The following is a 25,521-nucleotide window of genomic DNA, read 5'->3' as shown; positions in this document are numbered from 1 at the left end:
GTCGTCTTTCTTGTTATTAAATCAGTTGCCCATACTCTGGTGTCAGGCCAATGTTGCACCTGGCGTGGTGAAACCCTTCCCTTTCTGCTTCAGACTGTTCCTGCAATGATGCTAGCTCTCTCTTATGTCATTAATTTTTCACTGTCTACTAGATAATTTCCTAGCATACAAACATATTATACTATTCTTATATTTAAAAAAGAAGAAAAACAAAAATCTCTTTTTTGTCTCCCATATTTTCTTCCAGCCTTTTCTCCTTTTCTCTACTCTGGTTTACAGCAAAACTTCTTGAAGGGATTTTCTATATTTACTATTTCCACTTTATCTCATTTCATTCTCTCTATAACCTACTACAGTAAAGATTTTGTGCATAAAAACTTTATTTGGCAATGTGATACCCACATTGTCAAATCAACTCGTCAGTCCTCAATCCTCATTAACTCATACTCAACCTTTGACCCAGTTGATTATTTCCTCTTTCTTCAATACTTTTTTCCCCCCTCACAGTGCACCCAAAAGGATCCAGACAATTTGTTATTCCTGGCACTGCAGGCAGTATGAGCTTTTTATTTGCATTAGTTTTTCTTGTCCTCCATGTTCCTTGGGGTTGTTGCAAAGGTAAACCTGAGTAGTGTATGCATAATTGTCTGTGTCCCAGCTTCAAGACTTTGAGCTCAGAAAACCCCCATCTTTAAAAGTAGCTACTGGCAAACCTGCCCAACCTTTGTCCGATAGGGAGAGATGATCTTTATTGTCCTAGTCTGTAAATAAGTTTGCCCTTTGCCCCAGAGGGAGACACTATCTCTAGCTTCCAAGGCTGTTTGCTATACAAATGTCCTTGAAAATCCTTTCCAACAAAGTTGTCACAAGACATGTAGAAGCATCATGGACAATTGTTTCCCTATCAATACTCCTTCCATCTGGAGTTCTCCTCTCCTACATACCTACATGGCTTCTCCTTTATTTCAATCAGATCATTGTTCGAATGTCACCTAACTAGGGATGCCTTCCCTGACCACTGTATCTCTCTCTCATCCTCTTTATTTTTCTTTGTAGCACTTGGCTCTGATGTTGTATTGCATATGAATTTAATGTTGTATTAGCTATCTGCCTTATTAAAATGCAAGCTTCCCGGTGCCCAGAACTTTATGTATTCACTGTTTATGTGTTCACTGTTGAATCCCCAGCCCTTGGAATAGTATCTGACAGAGTAAGTGATCCCTAAGTAGCTGTTAAAGTATGAATAACACTGCTCAGTAACCCCACCCACCTCATCAGTCTTTTGGAACACATGGTGCCAGTGCTGTTCCCCATTCGAGGAAGTAATTTTTTTTATTATATTCTTTAAAAATGAAAAATAAGTAGCTTAACCACAAAGATAACATAAATTTATACAGTTTGTACAAAAGAAAGAATAATTAATCTGTCCCTTTGTGGATGATAATTGTTCTCTGGATCTTGGGTGACAATACAGAGACGTGTATAATACATTTCAGAATAATTTCCAACAGAAGTGGTTAAATATTTTTAGAAATCCCTAAATCTTTAGGAAAAGTTTCAGTTATCAGTAAAATTTACCAACATGAAATATAACTTTATGTAATGAAGTTGGTTAATGTATGAGTTGTTCTCTATTGAATTATCTGGTTGGGTCTCTGATAGGACATACTAAAAATAAGCAGTATGCCTGTGCTCTAACCTAGCCTTGCAACTAGGTTAAAAACAAACCAAATGTACACAAAACTGATTCACATAATTTCCAGTGGATGTTGTTATGCATAGCAGCTTTGTGTCCTAACCACAGAATCCTTAGCAAGTGTCTCTTTTTTATTTTTAAAAGTCTATGTCCTCTTTCTGATTTATTTAAGACCCAGGTTCTGATTCCATTCAGACACTTGGCCAGCTGACCACTGTTGGTCTGACTTCTCACCTGCCAGGCAGCAATCGTTTAGTCCTGAGCACAGATCTAGGTGGTCTTTTTTTAGTTTTCAAGCTTAATTTTTTTTTTTTTTCTTTTTCCAAGTAGAGTTAACTAGGTGTGAAGCTGAGGAGCTGCTACCCACTATACACTAGTTCGTCAGCCTATCCGAAGCTCAGGAATAGGAAGACAAGATTTCCCCAGCAGAAACTAGGAAGGAGAGCTCTGGGGCCTGTGGCTGCATCGCTGATTGAATCATCCGTGTGCCTGGACAGCAGGCAGGCTGATTTCAGGCCACCATATGGGTGTGAGGCCTGGCTGTGTTCTTCTCCCGGACTTTCCTCTGGGTGCTAATTGCTTTAGTGAGAGAGACTGTGCAAGCAATTAAACAGCCCCTTTCTCCCACAGTCCTAGTTCTCAGGAGCTAAGGGCTGGGAGAGGGCTCCTGCTCTCCCAGTGGGTTGCAAATTGCTCAGAGTGAATAAATACATTTGTTCACTTTTCAAACTGTGACCAGCCACCTGGTCTCTTGTGTTGCTCTCAGAGCGGAGAAGGCAGATGACGGGCTCCTAGTCGCTGAACTCCAGCCTATAAAAATGCTTCACCGAGCTCTGAGCTATTTTTGCAAGGACATCTGTTGCCAAAAAAGAATTTTAATTAAGCAAAAACACATCTCTGTTTTGTCCATGGCAAGGAGGCTTGTGAAAGCTTTCTTGTCTCAGATGCATGCTAAATCTGGAGAAACGAAAGCTTTAAGGTATTTTGTGAGGGGTATTTTGCTGCTCAATTTGAGGGACACAACAGATTTTCCATGGGAAGGAAATTATTCGAAGTGCATGTTTGTGCTTTTCAAACTAAGGCCCAGCCTGCATTAATAATTAATTATACGTAATATAATCTGACATGTTACCCCATGGTTTGATAAAGTCGAAAGCTATTTCCACAAGGCAACTTGCCAGTTCTTTTGCTCTCGTCCAATCTTCTTCCCAGGTGATATTCATCATTTTAACATCAAGCTTCCAGAGCACCACATTAACACATAAATTAGAGGACTCGATGCTGTGCTGGCTGTTATAACTAGTCTAGATAAAATTGTCCAATCAGAAAGGGAAAAAAAGAAGTGATAAATGAAATCAGAAAGCAGGTTGCAGGCATTAATACTGCACAAATTGCTTAGGATCGGGCGAGAAAGGGGAGGAGGCGGCCTTTCTCTAGTTTTCATAAAAGCAATTATATTGGGTATATCCCCCCTCCTCAAACACTGTCATAATGGTAGATAGGAATCCTTCAAATATGAAACTGATTCTGTAATCATATAGCCCTCAAGCCCCTTAAGTGCCTTTAAGGGCATTGTCTTTGGCAGCACAAGCATATCGGAAAGGCAGATTATAAGAGGGGCACTTTCAGGTAGCAGGTACCAAGGGACATTGCTGGGCAGCAGGAGGGAATGATGCCCTGATAATATTAAGACTGTTTCTGGCTACTTCTATTATTGGTTGGGCACCCTTTGCCCTCCTGGAGGGTGGACAGAGATCATCGAGGTTAAAGCAGCAAGGAGTTCATATTTTTATGATAGGGTTTTTGTGGACAGGAATCTATCCTTTACACCAAGGATCAAAATACAGTATCCCATGTTGCACATCCAACTCAGAACGTTTATTTCTACTCAGAAAACTCTCCGACAATTTACTACTCATTTTTGGAGACTTACACATCATAAAGGGGGAAAAAAAAAAAGAATCTTTTCCCATACCTCTGCCCTTAGCATGCACCCGTTTTGCACAAAGCTTTCCTATTGGACTGCAGTGTCGTTGTGTTCTATTCTAACTTGGTATTTCATATCGATCCACTAGGTTTTCTTTTTTTTTAATTTTCCTTTCAGGGGATCCCTGGGTGGCTCAGTGGTTTAACACTGCCTTCAGCCCAGGGCGTGATCCTGGAGTCCTGAGATCGAGTCCCACGTCGGGCTCCCTGCATGGAGCCTGCTTCTCCCTCTGCCTTGTCTTGGCCTCTCTCTCTCTCTCTGTGTCTCTCATTAATAATACATAAATCTTAAAAAAAAATTTTCCTTTCAAAGAATGTGGCTTTTTTTGATTGCTAAGAATCATCCCCTCTCTAGCTCCTAACAAGGTTTAAGTTTTTTCTACCTAATTCATAAAATAGACCATGCATCTCTCAGGTCCCAGTCCCTTTGCCTAAAGAAATATTTATAAAATTAAAATATATATCGAGGGATCCCTGGGTGGCGCAGGGGTTTGGCGCCTGCCTTTGGCCCAGGGCACGATCCTGGAGACCCGGGATCGAATCCCACATCGGGCTTCCGGTGCATGGAGCCTGCTTCTCCCTCTGCCTGTGTCTCTGCCTCTCTCTCTCTCTCTCTGTGTGACTATCATAAATAAATATTTAAAAAAAATTTTTAAAATATATATCGAATATATATATCGAATATCTCTTTATGTATACATATATGTGTGTGTAATATATATTCTTATATATATATATATATATAAAATTTTCTTCCCACACTTACTAGTTCTGTGATGATTCTTCTGAGTGATAGCTGTTTGTGTACATTTAATTTAAAATTTCTTAGTTTTCTTTAGGCTTTGGGCTTGCCATTTCTTGGTTTTATTAGCGAGTACATTTGGGTTGTGAGAAGAATCTAGCAGAAATCAAGTTACAAAGAAAAGGGAAATTTATTAGCTAACAGAACTGTCAAGTCCCAGGTTAAAGGCTTCTGAAACTAAGAGTCAAGGCCTCCATCAATATCATTGGAACTTGGTCTATTCTTTCCTTTGCTTTCCTCTATCAAGACTTTTCTTCAGGCAGCTGGTTTTTTATTTGGCTGGTTGGTTTTTAAAAAAGATTTTATTTATTTATGTGATAGAGAGAAAGCAGCAGGCTTCCCACCGAGTAGGGAGCCAACACGGGACTCCAGCCCAGGATCCTGGGATCATGTCCTGAGCCAAAGGCAGAAACTCAACCGCTGAGCCACCGAGGTGCCCCGAGGCAAGTATTTCTACATAATGGTGTCAAGCAGCTCCAGCTTCAATTTACCTTTGCAGTACTTTCTTTCCAGTGATTCTAGCAAAGGACTTGACTCTCAGTACCAGGTCAGACTTGACATCTGGAAGGAAATTGACCCTCTGTGCTTCAGTTTCCACATCTGCAAATTGAATATAATAATAATTTTTACTTTTTGAGCTTGTTGGGAGTTTATGCCATATGTGCCAAGCACATTTTAAGTTTTAACGGTCATTATTGTTAAATACCATCCCTGAGCTTTTTTTTTACTGTGGCCAGAGGATAGACTACATTGATTGGATATCCCTGGGTCATATGCCTTCTTTAGAGACTTAGATAAGATCTTTTCCCAGTTAAACCACTAGGACCAATAACCAAAAGGGAGTAATTTGGGTGTCTCTCAGAAGGCAAAGTAAAGGATGCCAATAATCTTAATCATTTATACAATTAGCTAAGGTTCTCTGCAATATTGGGATCACTTGGAATCTAATCAAGGCAAATGGTGGAGATGAAAATGTTTTTGAAATGACAGAGCACAGTGAAAATTCATTGTGATTGGGTCAATGACTTGTTCTAGGGACTCAATAACAGCACAACACTGTCTTGAATCCTTAAAGTGGATACCGAGCAAATCTGGCCCCTTTTATCATGTACTTCACCATATTATTGAGAACACAGACATTTAGATACAGATCTGACATAGATTCAATAAGAAACAAGGGCAAAAGAGTCATATAAACTAACAGTGTTGAGGTTGACAATTATTAACAAATCAGAGTAGCTGGCTGTAATCAGAAAAGATTTATTCAAGGAAATCATTTTCTAATGGAAATCTGAAAGCTCCAAGTAAAGCAGTATTGAACTATTAACCCTCAAAATAATTTTTCGACCCCTCCGTAATATTCAACTTGAAAGATCTATTACTGCATTGAATCTAAATTAAAGGAACAATTGAACCACTTAACTGATCACCAAAACACTTATCCTAGCTTAAGCACTGTAGGACTTTCCTCAGCCAAGTTACGCAATTCAGTCATGCTGGTTTCTTAGGAGTGATCACAGGGCCACACCAATTTCTCACAGAACATCAGAATCCTTGGGAATGATGGGATAAAAGATGAGAAGACTTTGTGTCCATCTTTAGGATCCCCTCATCTTGCTCAATGTATTTTCATGTTTTATAAGTTCTTTCATTTTCTGAATACATGATAATACATGAAAGAAAAAGTTAATGTTTTACTGATTGACCATGTTTATTCATGTACTTTTGAAGGCAGTCTGTTCAGCTGTTGATACAGTAATGTCAATCGAGATTATCTTTAGGAAATCATGTGCTAACAATACCCATTAAGAACTCAGCACATTTTATGTTAATCTGCAAAGAATTTTTTTTTTTCTTTTGAAAGATAGCCTTTCGTCTTTAGTTTTTTTTTTTTAATTTTATTTTTTTTATTTTTTATTTTTTTATTGGTGTTCAATTTACTAACATACAGAATAACACCCAGTGCCCGTCACCCATTCACTCCCACCCCCCGCCCTCCTCCCCTTCTACCACCCCTAGTTCGTTTCCCAGAAGGAAAGAGATTTGGAGCCAGGTCTTCTCTTTTCGATTTTTACATTCTACCCAACGATATTGGTGCTCACTTTGCCAAATCAGAATAAAACAATTTTTTAAAAGTGATCTGTGCTTCATCTATTCGTCCACAGAGAGGATTTTTAGCTTAGTGAAACTACTCCGTATGATACTATAACCATGGATACATGTCATCAGACATGTGTCCAAATCCATTAATTCTATACCACCAAGAGCAAACTCTAAGGTAAACCATGATCTTTGGAAGATAATGATGTGTCAATGTAGATCAATCGTTGTAACAAATGTACTACTCTGGGGGAATATTGATCACGGGGGAGGCTGTGCCTATGTGGGGATAGATGGTGTATGAGAAAGCTCTGTATCTTCTCCATTTTTCTTGCTCTCAAAAATAAAATCTCTTAAAAAAAAAAAGACAAAAAAAAAAAAAAAAAAAAGAACTCAGCACAAAAGTGAGGGGTCCTTGGATGGCTGCTCTAACTCAGAAACAGTCTATATAATGAATGCAGCATAGTCTCCAGGTAGGCCATGCCCCTTGCAACAGTGAATGTCTAGTTTCAGTTGTTATATTTATGGGAGCTGCAAAAGCCATTACATAATTACAGTCTCCAGCTACACTATATTTTGGGTAGCTTTATTATTATAAAATAGGCCTTGCTCTCTCTTTCATCCTTATAGTAATAATGTGGGTAAATAGAGGCAGTAGCTATGCCAATGGGTGGTTCCTGGGAAATCATCAATTGCACTCATATAAAGGACTTCAATAAAAAGGCATCCTCAATAAAATAAATTTTCAATATAAGTACAGCTTCTGGTCAAAGCCTCTCTTACGTCACCCCAAATAAACATTCTATATAAATTAAAAAAAAAAGTGTCTTAGCTATGTAAACTTGATTTCAAGACACATTCTCCAGTGCTTCAGTACCAACCTGCTTGCTGCCAATCTACAAAGAAATTGTGGAGCTACTATTAGGACAGAAACAAATGGTATAATACTGGAAAACATGGGACAGACTTGTGCAAACTCAAATGGGGATTTCTTTATCTTTTTGACCCCTAAATATGACAATGCTTAGGAAAGGATGCTGTAACTTAAAGTACAAAAAAACAATATTCAAGGTTTTACCTAGCCATATGCGGGATTAAGCATGGGTGATATTTTGCATCAAGTTAATGAAGGCTGGGATCTTATCAAAATTCAAGTGAAGGTGATCAGACTTCCAGAATGGTGGAGTAAAGACCTACAAAAATTCACTGCTCCATAAAAGGAATATGATTCCAAAAATTATCAAAATCAAATTTTTCAGAACTCTGGAAATTAACAAAAGTCTTGGAACAATCTACAGAGAGCTTATCCAAGAAACCCATTGAATCTTGGTAAATGCAGTGAGCTTTCTGGAATTTTAACATGTCCTATTTTAATAGCTCTTTTCCTAGTTCCATGGTAATCTTGAAAGACAACAGCCTTGAAATCATGATAGCCATGAAAACAGTAGCCTAAGATTCACAGGAAAAGGCAAAACTACTTTGGAGCTCCCCAAAGTTCAGAGAACTAAAGAAAGTCATGTCTATATAACTAAATAAAAGTAGAAGAGTATGAGGACACCTTGCCAAGGGAGAATATAAAAAAGAAATTATTTTTTAAAAAATTCAGCAGTTGAAAGGTGTACAATAAGTGAAAGAAAAAAATTCACTGGAGGTTCTCACCAGTGTTTTGAACTGAAAACTTTCCAAAATTAGATGAAAAACATTAATCTGCACATCCAAGAAGCTCAGTGAACTCCAAGTAGGATACACTTGATGACATCCACATGGAGATACATTATAAAGTATACTCAAAAGCACTATTTAACATAAAAGTAGGTACTAATGAAGAAATAAAAATATATATGAGATATAGAAAATACAAAAATGTCTGTAAATCCTTCCTTAAAAGTAATTATATGAAATATAATTACTTTAAACATTGTAATTACAAATCAGAGATAGGAAGAATGAGTAAAAACACATTACTTAACTACATGCTACCTATAAGAATCACACTTGAGATTCAAAGATACAAATGGGTTTAAAAGGAAAAAAGATATACAATGCAAAAAGAGCTGGAGAGGCTAATTAAGATAGGACAAAATAAAATCTAAGACAAAAAATTAGTTGAGACAAAAAGACATTTTACTATAAAGAAAGTGTCAATCCATTTGGGAATAATCACAAATATAAAAATATATGACCTAACAACAGAGCCTCAAAAGACATGAAACAAAAACTAATAGAGCTGAAAGAAAAGTATATCATTCAGACATAATTTCTGAAGACTTCAGTATTTCACTTTCAGTAAAGACTAAAGATCGAATATAATGGTGCTCAATATCATTAGTTATTAGGCAAATAAAAATCAAAGCCACATTGAAGGAAGGTTCTGGGAAGACTGCTAAGTAGGAGGCACCAGAAATGAGTCTCCCCACCTAGAAAATAATTGTATTGGCACAATCTGACTGATATAACTATTTTGGAACTCTGTAATCTACTGAAGTCTTGCAATTTCTAGGAGAAAACTTGAATAATAACCTGTCATTAATTTTGGTCATTTGCAGCTCTTAACATGGTAGTGACCATATGTCTCCCATTCCTAGGTATATGGTAGGCAACTTATGCACATGTTTCTGGAGCAGCTTGTCCACAGGTTATGGAGCCTGGGTGGGCAATAAGGACTTTGTCCTCTAAATATTGAAGATTTGTGTTCTTATCACTAAACATTTGCTTCTGGCTATGGGGGTGCAGATAGAGTGTTGGGCAGCCATTGTTAAGGGTCCCTCCTTCAGCTATAGTGAAATTATAGGGGATATAAAGAATTGGTGTGTTTGTTTCTCCCTTCATCTTTCTCTTTTTCTTCTTTTGTGTTCCTGATATTTAAGGATTAAGACATTCAAAAGCAACCACATATATGAGGGAATTTAGAAAGTCACCATGCTTGCCTAAGGAAAGGTATGGTCTCAGAGAAGACCTGAGAAGACCTTAAGTTTATACATCAAACTGGTCCATGGCACAACCACTCTACAACAATAAGCAAACACAAAAACAAAATGGTAAACCCTGGGGAAGGGGAAAAATGGATCTCTAGTTACCATGTTATAAAATGCAAATGTCTAGTTTTCAACAACAACAAAAAATCACAAGCTATACAAAGAAATAAAGCATGGCTCATTTAAAGGGAAAAAAAAATCAACAGAAACTGCCCTAAGAAAAAAACAAATGGTAGAATTAGGAGGCAAGGAATTTAACACAACTGCTTTAAAGATGCTTGAAGACCTAAAAGAAAACATGGAGAAAGTCAATAAAATTATGTATGAAGAAATCAGAAAATCAACTAAAAAGAGAGAAAACATTTAAAAAAAGAAATTCTGGAGCTGAAAAAGTTCAAAACTGAAATGAAAAATCACTAGAGAGATTCAAAAACATATTTGAATATGCAGAAGAAATAAAGTGAACAGAGCCTGAGGGATCTGTGGAATACCATACACCAGACCAACATATGTATTTTTAAAGTCCCAAGAGGAGAAAAGAGAGAAGGACAAAACAATTATTTGAAGAAATAATTGTGGAAAACTCCCCAAATTTGATGAAATACATTGATACAGACATAGAAGAGGTAAAACAAACTCCAAGCATGATTAACTCAAAGGGACTCATACCAAGGCACATTATAATCAAACTGTTGAAAGACAAAGAGAATTTTGAATCAGCAAGAGAGAAGCTACTTGCCACATAAAGTGATTCCCAATAAGAATGTCAGATTTCTCATCGGAAGACTTGGAGGGTAGAAGAAAATGGGTTGTCATATTCAAAGAGCTGAAGGGAAAATATCATTAGCCAAGAATTCTGTATAAAGCAAAACTGTCCTTCAAAAATGAGGGAGAAATTAAGACATTTCCAGATAAGCAAAAGCTGAGGCAGTTTGTTACCACTAGACCTGCCCTATAAGAAGAAGTTCCAAAGGGAGTTCTTCAGATTGAAATGTAAGGACGCTAGACAATAACTTGAAGCCCTAGGAAGAAATAAAGGTCTGGCCAAAGTAAATAGATGAACAATTAACTATGCTATGGCTTGAATGCTTGTGCCCATCTCCCCAATTCAAATGTTGAAATCCTAATGCCCAATATGATGTTGTTAGGAGATAAGGCCTATGGGAGATACTAGGTCATCAGGGCAAAGCCCTCATGAATGAGATTATAAAAGAGGGATGAGAGAGATCCCTTGCTCTTTCCACCATGTGAGGACACAGTAAGAAGATACTAGATATGACCCAGGAATAAAGCCTTTATCAGGACCTGACCATCCTGGCACCTTGATCTTAGATTTCTAGCCTCCAGAACTGTGAGAAATAAATTCATTTTATTTACAAGTACCCAATCAGTGGTATTTTGTTACAGCAGCCAGGATGGACTAAGATTATAAAAGTTGGTTTTATTGTAATCTTTTGTTTGTACGTCCACTTTTTGTTTTCCACATAGTTTAAGAGACTAATGCATAAAAAACACATTATTAGTCTTAGTCATACAGATGTAATTTTGTTACATCAATGAAAGGAGTCAGGAGATAGCTGTATAGGAGCAGAGTTTTTTCATATTGACACTAAGATGGTATAAACTGATATTAAAGTCTTTTTTTAAGATTTATTTATTTATTTATTCATGAGAGGCAAAGACACAGGCAGAGGGAGAAGCAGGCTCCATGCAGGGGCCCAATGTGGGACTCGATCCCGGGACTCCAGGATCACGCCCTGGGCCAAAGGCAGGTGCTAAACCACTGAGCCACCCAGGGATCCCCTGATATTAAAGTCTTATAACTTTAGGATATTAAATGTAATCCCCATAGTAACCACACACACACACACACACACACACCAGCTGTAGAACTCAAACTTATAAAGATAAAAAGTATAATGTGATTGCCAGAGACTGAGGGGATTGGGGAGTCATTGTTTAATGAATACAGAGTTTTAGTTTTGCAAACTGAATGGTTGTCTGGGGATGGATGGTGGTGATGGTTGTACAAAACATAATGTCCAGTGAACTACACACTTAAAATGGTAAATTCGATGTTATGTATATTTTATCACAATTTACAAAAAAAATGATTTGAAAAATGCACTGAGATACTACTTCATAAATGCAATGATGGCTAAAACTTAATAACAAGTATTGCTGAAGGTTTAGAGAAATTAAACCCCTTCCCTCCCCTCTTGATGGGATCATAAAATGGTTCAGCCATTTTGGAAAAGATAAGCTCAGCAGTTCCTCAAAATGTTAAACCTATAGTTGCCATATGACTGAGAAATACCACAATTTTTAGTTATATAATCAAGAGAATCGACAGTATAGGTCCACACAAAAACCTATACATAATTGTTATCAGCATTATTCATTATAGTCATGTAATTGGGAAACAATTTTATATCAAATTCATATCAACTGATGAAATGGATAAACCACAGTGGTATATTCATAAAACAGAATATTCAGCCATAAAAAAGGATGAAATACGGAAACATGCTATAATAGGTATGAACCTTGAAAGCACTATGTTACATGAAATAAGCCAGGCACAAAAGACTGACTTTATTATTTTATGTATCTGAAATACCTACAATAATAAAATCTTAAAAAAGTAGAAAGTAGACTAGACTATTGGTTGTGAAGGGCTTGAGGAAAGAAGAAATGTCATTCTAGTAGGTATGGGGTTTCTTTTTGTAGTGATGAAAATATTCTGAAGTTAGAGGTGATTGTTGCACTACTCTGTGAATATACCAAAAAATGCTTAGTTTTACACTCTAACAGTGTGAATTTTATGGTATGTGAATTCTCTCTCAGTAAAGTGTTATTAAAAAGATTCACATGAGACTGAGATTTTCACTGTTAGCTCTTGTACAGGAAACCTTGGCTGATGAAACAAACAAGTGATGTTAGTAAGAGTCAGTAGTGGTATTTATTTTTCATTAGGAAAATGATTATAATTTCAATAGAGTAATTACATAAGGTATTAAAATAGTTTCTCCTTTCTGCGCCCAGATTGTGTTTCACTGATGGTTCTTACTGCATAAGTGAGTGTAGATTTGCATTAATTACACAATGTAAACCCTTTCAACCATATCTGGAACAAGGCTTGTCCGGGGCAGAAATGAAGGTACAGGCTTATCTTGGTGAATCACAAGCCTGAGCCAGATACACGCCTAGTTTGGTATCTGTTTTCCCACACACCCATTTCTCAATAGATATTTTCAAAGAGTTGAGAGAGAATTCTATGAACCAGGCCCAATAAGGAGAACCAGGCCAAGTTCTTCCTGCCCAGAGAAAGTATCTAAAGTTCTCTTTTCTTCTCCTGGCATCTTAGTATGATTCTTATCTTGGTAGTTAAAACTGTATGTGCCAATTCCTAACAAATTTTTTGGTATTGAGGGGGGAAAAAACGTCTTGGCAAGAAAATTTGCAAGTATGATGATGGACTCCGGGGTGGGGTTCAGTGAAAGGAAGATAAGCTAAAAACCAAATGTAGTCCTCTTTGCCACCAGCCTAGAAGTGAACCACACACTTCCCTGGCTTTCTGCTTTACTGACGCTGTGCTTCCCAAGCACAGTCATCAGCATGAAAATACAAGTTTGTTTGAAAGTTCGTTCGGACACTATCTTGATGTGGTTTTCCTGTAAGTGCATGTTTGCTTTTTAACTTTTTTAAGTGAATTTATATAAAAAATTTTCTAAAAAACTTGTTCTAGTTTTTTTGTTATTGATCCATGGGTTTGAAAATAGTGAAATGAATGTATAATATTGATAGACTATAATACAGATGATAAATGTATATAGTATCAAATTATCAGACTACATGTAACATATGCACACATATATGCATATATCGTGTGTGTGTGTATATATATATATATATAATAGAAGATAGGTATCAATTTGAAAACTTTTTATGCCCAATAACATAATAGGATAATTAATGTTTTCTGCATCTCTAAAATATAAAATTGACATTTAAGTTTAGATGGCTGGGTAGTCCAATCGCTGTGGAGGTTCTATGTACTGGTTCAGCACTGTGATAAAAATTTTGCCTTTCCTGTTGATTTTCCTGTGAGATTGTTAACAACTTCTTCTATGGAGACAATGATGTAAAGTGCTAGAGGGAGATAATTATAGTGAGAATTTAAAAGGCTAAGCCTTAGATTTCCACTTCCACAGTTACTACTACTAGAGGTCTTGAAGGGAATACTATGTAAATATAAGGTCTTAAAGCCTGATTTCACAAACCAAGAGCAGTTGGTAAAGAAACCACCAGAACAGAAGCACACGTGAATGAGTGTTGGTCAGGAAGGTGTCCAAGAGGAAGAACTGAAGCTAAATTAAAAACGATCTTGGGTAAGTCAGAGATCCATAAGGAGAGAGAGCTTAGGATAGAAGCCTGAATTGACTAACAGAAACCCAGAAGGAACCCTATGCAGCAGGGCTAGTGGAAAATAGACTCAGGGCTGAGAAATGGAGGTGAAGACACAAAGTATAATAATCAGGAGTTAACTGCAGGTAGGTTTGGATCAAAATCTAGATGTGATTGGTAAAAGTCAGCAAAGACTGGAAGCAGATAAGGTAGAGGGACCATTGGCTATGCTCGCTGAGATCTATCTATCCCTGCTTTCCTGAGGATTGTGGAGAAATATGAGAGTGCATGAAGGAATTGGGGCTGTCATCACCAGCACCACCATCATCACAGTTTTCATCATTTATTGGTACCTCATTTACATTCCAGAAACTAAAAACATAAACATATGTGTATGTGTATGTTTATACACACACATATATTAATAGTCCTATGCTTTTTAATTTTTTCTCACTTTGATATAAAACTAAAGCTCACCATAGTTAGATAACTTGGTCAAAGGTAAGTAGGTAGTAAATGATGAAGCTGTCACTCAAAGCCTAGTCTACGATCTGTGTCCTCAAAAACCAGACACTGTCTCTGTTGCTTCTCTTCTCCATTCATATGAGAGACAATAAAATGCAGTGGGAGTTGCATAGAACCTAAAAGGAGCTAACCTTATCCTTGTCTCAAATAGTCATGATTCTGGTTTATAGATAAATGGGTAGGAGGACATGGGGAGGGGATTGACATATAGTAGTCCCCCCCCTTATCTGTGGTTTCAGTTACTTGTAGACAACCATGGTCCAGAAGCAGATAATCCCCCTTCGGACATATCGCCAGAGGGTCAATAGTAGCCTAACACTATCTCACAGGTCATAGGTCGCTCACCTTACTTTATCACAACATGTAGGTATTTTTTCATCTCCTGTCATCACAAGAAGTGTGAGTACAGTCTGATACGATATTTTGAGAGAGACAGACCACATTACATAACTTTTATTGTATATTGTTATAATTGCTCTATTTTATTTTTATTGTTGTTCATCTCTTACTGGGCCTAATTTAAAAGTTCAACTTTGTCATAAGTATTATATATGGGGGGAAGAAAACTCTATTGTGTATACCGGGTTTGGTATTATCTGGTTTCAGGCATTCCCTGGGGGTCTTAGAATGTATCCCCCCATGGATAAGGAAGACTGCTGGACTATAATGGGTGAGCAGAGCTTGTCTTAGTAGATTTTGGACCTAACTTAAGAAGCTACCCATACACCTGTATTCTGATTCTGTGTATGTAGAGATGGAGAAACATATATAACTTCTGTCACTGTCTTCTGAGCTTAGAGTCAGAGCTGGAAGGGTCCTTGGAGACTCTGCCCAGCTCTCTACTCTGGTAAATGACTTCCAAACTCTATTCCATCCCAATAGAAACATCTGCCAGCCTTTCCCAACTCCAGGGCTCCCAGCAAGACCTCCTCCTTTGGAGCTTCCCATTTTCACTATGGCCTTGAGGGTAGTGGTTGTATTTTATTATGCATTATAGTTCACAGCTCTGTCACCTTTCCCACCATTACTGGGGTTACAAGCTATCTAAGGCAGAAATTCTGTCTTAAACCCTTTTTTTCTCAATACCTATTACCTAACACGGAGGGATGGGTAGTTCACAAAATTTAGTGAATTGAATTTCTTACATGACTTAGTTCTAAGATAATAAGCAATTTGCCTAAGTCACATGTGGATTCATTGCAAGTACCCAGAAAGAGTTCTCGAACTACTTACAATTTATAATGCTATGACCCTCTTCCGGGTTAAGTATTTCTCTCTGTCTCTTTCCATGAGGTAAGTGAGGGGTATAACTTTCTAACCACGCTCTTCTGAGCATGCTGTTTTGTTATCACTCTCAGGTTATTCTTCATTGTTGTTTTTCTGCTGTGTTGGCGCCCACGGACAAGGATGAAAATGTTAAAATTTACTTAGCACAGCATCGAGCACAGGGCTATTTTATTGCCTTTTGTCTTTGATTAAAAGATCAGGACCCTAATTCAGGAGGAACTGAATAAATTTTTATACAATCTTTTTAAAAATTTATTATTGAAGCATAGTTGACATACAATGTTATAATAGTTTCATGTATGCAACGTAGAATTCAACGATTCTATACATTACTCAGTGCTCACAACAGTAGTGTAGTCGTCATCCGTCACCCTACAACATTATTGACAATATTCCTTATGCTGTACTTCAAAGCATCTCTGTGACTTATTTTATAACTAGAAGTTATGAAATTACTTCCTAATCCCCTTCACCTATTTCACCTATCACTCTACCCATCTCCTGGCAACCAACTATTTGTTCTCCATGTTTAAGATTCTGGGTTTTTGTTTGTTTTAGAGAACCAGTGACAAAGTTGGAATTAAAATTTAGGGTTTTTCTTTTTTAACATTTTTATCTATTTTAGAGATACAGTGCTGGGGTTGGGCAAGCAAAGGAAGAGAGACAAGCAGACTCTGCCCTGAACACAGAGTCTGATGAAGGGCTCAATCCCATGACCCTGAGATCATGACCTGACCCAAAATCAAGAGTCAGATGATCAACTGACTGAGCCACCCAGGCGCTCCTAGCAGTGTTTTTTGTTTGTTTTTCTTTAAGCTCTAACCATGTTGAACAATACCCTGAATAGTCTCGAAAAGAGTTTAAATGGGATCCCTGGGTGGCTCAGTGGTTTAGTGACTGCCTTTGGCCCAGGGCGTGATCCTGGAGTCCTGGGTTTGAGTCCCACGTCGGGCTCCCTGCATGGAGCCTGCTTCTCCCTCTGCCTGTGTCTCTGCCTCTGTCTCTTATGAATAAATAAATAAAATCTTTTTTAAAAAAGAGCTTAAAACAAATATGTTATGAATATAAATGCTATGAACATAAATGCTTTAAAAAGCAATGTCTACAACCAGACCAAAAAGACCTTATGCGTGTATGTATATAAATAAATAATTTTATATATGTTTTACAAGTATGGAAAAAGATATAGATGATCATTCTATGTTGTCTGCTTTGGAGAGATAATGGTGGGATTAGAAGAAATTTCAATTAGAGGTTATTGATTTTATTTATATATGTGTGGTTTTCCACAAAAATCAATCGAAAAATTTGGGCAGCCCCCGTGGCTCAGCAGTTTAGCGCCGCCTTCAGTCCAGGGCATGATCCTGGAGACCCAGGATTGAGTCCCATGTCGGGATCCCTGCATGGAGCCCACTCCTCTCTCTGCCTCTCTCTCTCTCCCTCTCTCTGTGTCTCTCCTGAATAAATAAATAAAATCTTTTAAAAATTAAAAAAAAATTAAAAATTAAAAAAAAAAATTTTTTTTTAAATTTAAAAATTTAATCTTTATTGATGAATTCGACTATTGAACACTTTATTCTCATTCAGGCCCATATATTCTGTTCCTTTATTATAAGGAACATAAATGACTCCGACTAGCATATGTATATGAAATTTGCAATAAGTGAGCCCTGACTGCAGAAGACCCAGGGACAATAGCCCAAGTACAGCCTGGCTTCCCAGGAACTTCACCCAGTGGGTGAACTCTGGATTCAAGAAGACTTTCAGAACTTCAGAAAAACTGCATGAGCCTCATTCTTGTGCTCACTTTTAGCACTAGAGCCATACTCCCTGTGATATCTTCCATAACTGTCCCACTACCAAGTCACAAATCCTTTCCAGTTTTCTCAGTTAAAATTCTTTTTGAATTTATTTTTATTTTTTTATTGGAGTTCAATTTGCCAACATATAGCATAACACCCAGTGCTCATCCCATCAAGTGCCCCCCTCAGTGCCCATCACCCAGTCCCACCCACCCCCCGCCCACCTCCCTTTCTACCACTCCTTGTTCGTTTCCCGGGGTTAGGAGTCTCTCATGTTCTATCTCCCTTTCTGATATTTCCCACTCATTTTTCTCCTTTCCCCTTTATTCCCTTTCACTATTTTTTATATTCCCCAAATGAATGAGACCATATAATGTTTGTCCTTCTGATTGACTTATTTCACTCAGCATAATTCTTAAGAGGGAGAAAGAAGTGGATTCATCAAGATAATCTCTTGATGTGACACCTTTTTATAAGGTGTCACATCAAGGGATTTTTTAAAAGATTTTATTTATTCACGAGAGAAAGAAAGAGAGAGAGAGAGGTAAAGACACAGGCAGAGGGAGAAGCAGGCTCCATGCAGGGAGCCTGACTTGGGACTGGATCCCAGGTCTCCAGGATCACGCCCTGGGCTGAAGGTGGTGCTAAACCACTGAGCCACCGGGGCTGCCCAAAACATTATTCTTTTTAGTGTATTAGGACCACGAAGATATCTGTAAGATGCCCACTCCCCTGATACAACCTACTGCCTAGGAGGTAGACATCTGTGCTATAAAAGTCATATGGATATAGAATGAGACAGCCTTTGGCCAGCCCTTGCTTTTGGTAGACCCATTCAGTATTTATCTCTCTTGTCTGTTTTAGCCCCTGCAGAAGGAATATTTTTACACATGTTCTTGACTTGTTATTTCTAGTCCTGTAGCTACTTCTTGGCTCTACTTCTTGCTTAACTATCATTGCATTCTACTGAGTTTGCTTCTGTGAAGAGCGTAGCCATCATTAGACTGCAACTCTCTAAGGAATGGGATTATGATTGCTTAATGTGTATCCTAGGCATCTAGCTAGCTAGCTTGTTGGACATCTTTAGGCAAATATTATTTAAATGAAGAGATGGCCTCCAGGATAGGCAGAGAATTATTTGAATTTGTTAAGACAATTTCTAGGAGCCCGACTTTCTTCCTCTGTTAATCCATAACAGATACTTGTGTTAGTGATTCTGCTACACAACACGGAGCCTCGCAGGACTTCAGGGTGTTGACACGATCCTGAGTATCTTGGAAAATGGTTATGAAAAGATGGCAGTGACTAGCAAGGTGGGGCTGGGGAAGTGTGAATGAGGTGGGCGTGTGGGTAACTTGTTGGGATTGGTTGTGTAACATGAAAGGCAACCTCCTCATCTGGAAATGGAATGCAAAAAGAAGGCTGTGCAGATCATATCTGTTTCTGCCTCTGATCTGAAAAGCTCAAAAACAACTGTCAAACCCTGCTTGGGAACCATTCATATCCTGCTTGTGATATGAATCCTAAGGGAGTGATACCCACACAATCACGGCATTGTTCCAAGCAATACAATAAGCTTGCCATAGCCTTGGGCTTTCGTGCACTTTGTGACGGCTCTGTACAGAGCCACCGGAGCTGTCTGAGGAGCCATTTTCTTTCTACATAGTTTTCAGGATACTTCGAAATGTCACCTATCAGAATTTAGTTTCTTCCCACGGTACCTTGCCTGGGAAAGTATTTTTCAGGGTGCATTTGGGTGGGAGGCATGACGTCAGTGTAAAGTCACAGACTGCCTAAAGGTCAAGACTCTCCTTTGTCCCTAAGCCCTGGTTATGCTAGACCAGTCAATCTTCCTGTTCTCTACTCTGTTAGGAAACATGTCAATGGCATGAAAGAACACAGCCTACAGCTGTTTTAGCAAGAGTCATATAAAGGCAGTTCTCAGTAGCTTAAGTCAATGACCTTTCAGGAAGTATTTCAATTCTACAAATCCTTTTCAGATCCATCTAACCTACACAGCTTATATATTACAGAGGAAAGTAAAGGGACTGGGGTAGAGGTAAAAATATGTGGTTATTTTTAAAGGTTGTATGCAAATATTGCTAAGTGGTAGTCAATGAAGATAATGGAATGGATGTTTTAAAAAGAAATTTCAACCCCTCTGCCTCAACATTCTGAACAAATAAGGCAAAAGAATTACGCTTAATATCAACAATCATTTATTTCTCAATAGCTTTGTGGTAAAGAGCATAAGTTTTTGTGTAATAAAAAAACTAGGTTTCAATCCAAACTTGAATATTTACTAGCTGTGAGGTCTGGGCTGAAGGGTAAGAGCCTGCATTTCTTCACATGTAGCAAGGATAATCAAACGTCCTCTGCATGTTTCTTGTGAGGATTAAATGCAGTGAAGTGAAGTATCAAGGGCAGTCCCTGCTATGGTGATTGCTCAGTAAATAGTAGTTTGTAATAAAATTCCATGTGGAGAGTATTGTCTTACCCAGGGCCCACCTGTCCACCTTCTTAGTCTTATCCAGGCTTTTATAGAGTTTTTGATTGATAGGAACCTGCAAAGAAACATTGAACGAGGGCTTGCTTCCTGGCAAATACTAGTCCAACATTGGCAAATGAGCTAGGGAAACAAGGCCTTATTGAAGCATTAACTTTTAACCCCATCATAGCTGGTGCCAGTGCCTCATTGTAAAATGTGGTGTTGCCCACTCTCTCTGCCTTAATTTGGTTTGAATGACTTAACAGGTACACCCACAGATGTCTGTCCGGCTTGGAAATGCGTGTTACCACACGTCCTGTATACCACTATAAAGGACCTTCTTTCTTGCCATTTGAATTTATCTTAAGTTGCTTTAAGTGTTTACTGATATTGGTGTTAGGATTTTATTTATCAACTTTCTGAAGTTTTGGCTACTGTGTCTTAGTTTCCCAACTGTGAAACTTGTTAGGTATAGGACACTAACTCCAGTCATTTCCAACACTGAATTAATTAATTTGCTCCCATTCTCTAAATTTCTTAGTATATAAACGATGCACTTTAATTGTGAGGTAACATTCTATTAGCTACCCTATTCTTATGAGGCTTTATATGGCATGGTATAGTGGTTAAGAGCAAAAACACTAAAGCAGATTTTTCAAGTTCTAATCCCAGAACTATCATTTACTCTGAATGTGACCTAAGACAAGTTAATTAATCCCTCTGAACCTCAAGTTCCTCATCCTCATAGAATGCTTATATGGATTAGATGAGTTAATATGTGTACTAAAAACCATTTCTAAAACATAGTAAGTGCTACAGAAGTGTTACCTATAATGATTATTGCTGTGCATATAAAACAGGCTGGCTCTTCCTTTTCTAGGAAAAAGCATTAATCCAATTGTACTCACAGTTCTGTTAGTATCCAGTTCTAAAACCTCAAAGGTTATTGTCTTGATCTCCCTGATTACAAGTAGGACCAGAGGTTAGGTTGGCATCTGCAAAGCTATGGATGGTGGAATCTTCTTTTACTCAGATTTTTCATATGGTCCATGTACTCCTCAGAAAGATTATAGTATTTGCTACAAGATACTATGTGTACTGACTTAGGTTGAAAAGGATCATTCTGAAACAAGTAGGGAACAAGAATGAAATCAGTGGAACCAGTTAGGAGGCTACAGCAGCCCTAGATAAGATTATAGCTTAGACTAAGGTGGAAACAGTGGAGATGGTGAGAAACTGTCAGATATTGGATACATTCTGAAGGTAGAACTAACAGGAATTCCTGACAGAATGGGTGTGTGGTTAAGGGGAGAAGGTAGGGAATCAAGAGAGAATCAAAATATGTTGTTTTGAGGAAGCAGACAGTTGAAATTGCCACAATTGGATGGGAAAAGCTGCAGGGGATGTGACTTTAGAGAGAAGGAACTTGTTAAGTTGGAGATATTTATCCAACTTGTTTGGAACTTGTTAAGTTAGAGATGTATATTAAACATCCAAATGGAGATGTCAAGTAAACCATCTGAAAGTCAGAAGTGGTCTTGGGAGGAGAAAGAAATTTAAGACTGGCACATAGATATTTTTAAAGATACAAGCCTTCAGGATATTATCTTAGTGAGTGAGTATGGATAGAAAAGAGAAGAGGACCAAAGACAGCGCCTTGGGCAACACCTCTTAGAAACTGGGGGAAAGGGGATAACTCCACAGTGCTGAATGAGAAAGAATGGCCAAATGGATAAGAGGGAGGAAAAAAAAAAAAAGATTATGGTGGGCTGGAAGAAAGTTCAAAAGTATGTTAAAGAGAAGGGAGATATTTCACTGTGTGAAAACGTTGCTATAGATCAAGATGAGGAGTGACAGTTAAGTATTTTGCTTAATTACATACAGTATATTGGTGATCTTGAAAGGAACTGTTTGATATGTGGGATTCATTGGGAATCAAAGATCTAACTGGAGTAGATTTAAGGGGAAGGAGAATATTTGGAGGCACTAAGGCAAGGGGGAAGAGATATACTACTGGAATTACAAGGCTGTATATTTCCACAGAGATGGGGGAACTTGTATGTGAGAGTGGGAGTTTGACCCTGATTGTGTGATCAGTTCATTATGACACATAATCCTGACACTTGTACAGATTGGACGAGCGTGTTCCCTTTTTTTTTTTTTTACCCTCTTTTAACCACCATTGAAGAAGTCACAGTATAGTTGTACCCTATGTTACTATTCCATACTGAATGGAGATGTTGTGTTCTGAGTTTATCATATTATGGTGATTGTAGAAACTGATCTGATGGAAAGGCAACAACCCGTTCATGTCAGTGTTTCTCTGATTGAGTGAGGGAGTGAAAATAATTTTTCCAGAAAATGGAGCCTAACTGGTCCTCTAAATAAGTTTGAGGACTGCTCTGTAGACTATGAGACTAATATCAGAAGCTGGAGTTTGCTGTCAGGGCACTGAAGGATCAGGAGAATAAACATTTGGAAGAGCCTTGAGTCTATTAGTGGAAGAGGAAACTGAGGGAAAAAATAAGCATCTAAAACTAGTGCTTATGACCGTGGTCCCTAAAGTAAGGAATAAAGACCTAGAGAGTGGAAAACTGCTATACATATATGCTAACATAAGAGCAGACACAGTTTAGGAAGACAGTTGCTATTTGAGGATTTGATTATGTCTTCATCATTGTGATAAATGGCCCTTGTGGGTCATTGATTGGATACTTTACTAATGTCAGGATGAAAGCTATTCTTATTAAATGGATTTAAATTTAGAGAAGTGGTGTCCTATATGTTTATAGGGTCTCCACCAGATTACAAACTCAGTGGGAGAAAGATCAGTTGTTTTGTTGTTGTTTTTTTTCTTTCATGAGATGCCAATTTACCCAATTGGGGGTTCTTAAGTTATTGTACTTTCAGTCAACATTTCTGATCAGTCCTTTCAACTGCGATGAACATTAAGAGGTGGCAACTGGGCTGGTAGTCAGGTAATTGGGAATGCTTGAACAAAAGTCTTCAGTAGTCTTGGCAGTTATCAGGGCAGTTCTTAAGATTTTATTTTATTTCTTAAAATTTCCACTTGAGGATTCATCATTGCTAAGTTTATCATGTTTTATACTTGAAGAGATTTATTTCTCATCAAGACTGAAAAAAACAACTTCATACCTTATGCCCTTTACTTTGTGATCAAGGTCATATTTTTTGGTTCCATGTTGTTTGCATATCAGGAAATTAGCATTTATGAATCAGTGTGGGCTCATGATAGCTATTTATTCTAGAGACTAACTATTCTATAAAGTGATAAATAAATGAACTTGAATTTTATTTAAACTAAAATATTGAGAGAAAACCCCATAAATCCTTACTGTTTACATGTTACATAGTATGAATGACCATTCTTTATTTTTTAAACTTATTTTCTGTTGATAAATATTTGGACTGTTTCCAATTTTTACGACCATAAACAATGCTCAAATGAATAATATTGCAAATGTATTTTTTTTAATTTTTAGGAATTCTTTATGTTTTGCATTTATTAATCCTTTATTGTATGCCTTTTAAATAGTTTCTTTCAGGATTTTTCCTCCTCTTGACTTGTTATCTTTATTAGGTCTAATTGATAGAATAATCTCTGATACAAACAATATCAAAATTATCCAAGCTGTGATTACCACTAACATTTCCATAACAACCAGCTAAATAATACACATTCAGAACAAATGATCTACGAATGCATAGCTCTAACTCTGTCTCAGTATCAGTTTCTGTGCCTAACATACTAATTGTGCTAGTGGCATAATTTGGGGATCTTCTGTCATTTGTCTAAAAGAACTTTAGGAAAAGCCCAGAGTCTATTAATCCTGAGAGGGCATGTCTTTCAGAGATGGTGTGAAAAATGATTTATAACAAAATTTGAAGCTCTTAGAGAATGAAATATCTTTAGAAAGAAAAAAATGGTATTATGCATTCAAACATTAATATATTGTTATTTGCATATATTAATATAATATTTTAATGGTCAGTTCACCATTTCTCATGTGGCTATCTTATTTAAGTGTTCCATTTATATTTTTTAATCTTATATACTCAAATCTCTGGACTGAAACCTGTAAGAGATGGTCATTACTAAGTTATACTCTCCATTTCCCATCATTGTACAACTGTTTCATTGCTTAATGAAGAAGTATATGAACTTTAACATAAAACATTTATCAGATTCTGTCAAAAGCCATTATGTATGTCATTAATTTGGTCTGACTTCTTATATAGTGAATCCTAGGGTTGGCAGAGTGATGAGTTAGTAGAAGTAGAATCATAAGATACCCAATACCCTGTCTTCACATTTTACTTACTTCCAAGGCCATTAAAGCTAGGAGTAGTGTTTGGATTATTTGAATTGGTATGCTTTCCAGGAGGAAGATAACTGGAGGCTGAGAATGAGATCAGGGACAATGGGATGATGACTTTTCCACCCCCTTGCTCTCATAAGGGTGTGATACCCAAGCACTATAAGTTTGGTTACAGGACCAAGCAAATGTCATGCCTATTAACCTTAAATGCAAGTGTCTAGGGTATAGATTATATAAATTCTTTCTGAATAGAAATATAAGCCCAAGGTGTAAAAGGACTGTGACAAATCACAAAATTAAGTCTTGCCACACCACTCCGCATAGATGGTTACCATGTCCCTTCCATTAGGTTGAATGTGGCACACCCGAGAGCGCTGCACTGATACATTTCATATATTAATGGTCTCCTTGTTTGAATTAAGCTACTAGAATACTTTCTAAATAAATCAAGAATCTACTAATATGAACAGTCTTTTTTTTTTCTTTTCCAAGCTCAAATTCACCTGAAATGAAGATTTTATATTTAAGGAAGTTGCATTGTTCAACCTAGGATCAAATTTAAACCTGATTTCATGTTTTTGAATCAGATAACAGTGACTTTCATCTCCTTTTGCATTTTAGTAACAAATCTACCATATAGTTTGGAGTGCTACTTGGGCCTTTTGGGCTATAATTCTCAGTTTTACAAGAAGCAGTAGCCATATAACTAAATCTGACCATTGAAAAGAAAAATAAAATTAATCAATCAATCAATTAATTAATTAATTATGGCTTCCAGGAAGGTTAAGAAAAGTCAAAGGCAAGCGTTTGCACGCATAGCCTCTATAATTCATGCCTATGGCCTGGAATGTATATGCAATGGATGGAGCTCCAGCAGTCATTCTAGAATATCAATGAGATTGAAAGTCACATACTGGGGATCCCTGGGTGGCGCAGCGGTTGAGCGCCTGCCTTTGGCCCAGGCGCGATCCTGGAGACCCAGGATCGAGTCCCACGTTGGGCTCCCGGTGCATGGAGCCTGCTTCTCCCTCTGCCTTTGTCTCTGCCCCTCTCTCTCTCTCTCTCTCTCTCTCTGTGACTATCATAAGTAAATAAAAATTTTTTTAAAAAGTC

General features: G+C 37.6%; 2 long non-coding RNA genes across 3 annotated transcripts in view; one reads left to right on the top strand and one right to left on the bottom strand.

Annotated features, from left to right (window-relative positions):
- Positions 1-1,962: 1,962 nt before the first annotated feature.
- LOC140611970 (uncharacterized) overlaps positions 1,963-25,521 on the bottom strand; it is a 132,440-nt gene continuing 108,881 nt past the window's right edge. Inside the window, exons 3-5 of one of the 2 annotated variants that reach the window (XR_012013325.1) lie at positions 4,976-5,084; positions 4,449-4,580; positions 1,963-3,000 (exon numbers count right to left, since the gene is read on the bottom strand). This is a non-coding gene — a long non-coding RNA (uncharacterized lncRNA). The remainder of the gene's footprint in view (positions 3,001-4,448; positions 4,581-4,975; positions 5,085-25,521) is intronic. The other variant, XR_012013324.1, reaches the window with a different exon arrangement.
- The window catches only part of LOC140611971 (uncharacterized), a 46,270-nt gene continuing 33,849 nt past the window's right edge, over positions 13,101-25,521 (top strand). The window contains exon 1 of the long non-coding RNA XR_012013326.1: positions 13,101-13,235. This is a non-coding gene — a long non-coding RNA (uncharacterized lncRNA). The remainder of the gene's footprint in view (positions 13,236-25,521) is intronic.

The sequence above is a fragment of the Canis lupus genome, chromosome 20 (assembly GCF_048164855.1).
Source record: "Canis lupus baileyi chromosome 20, mCanLup2.hap1, whole genome shotgun sequence".
Classification (NCBI taxonomy): domain Eukaryota; kingdom Metazoa; phylum Chordata; class Mammalia; order Carnivora; family Canidae; genus Canis; species Canis lupus.
This window is presented reverse-complemented; position numbering and strand designations above follow the sequence as displayed.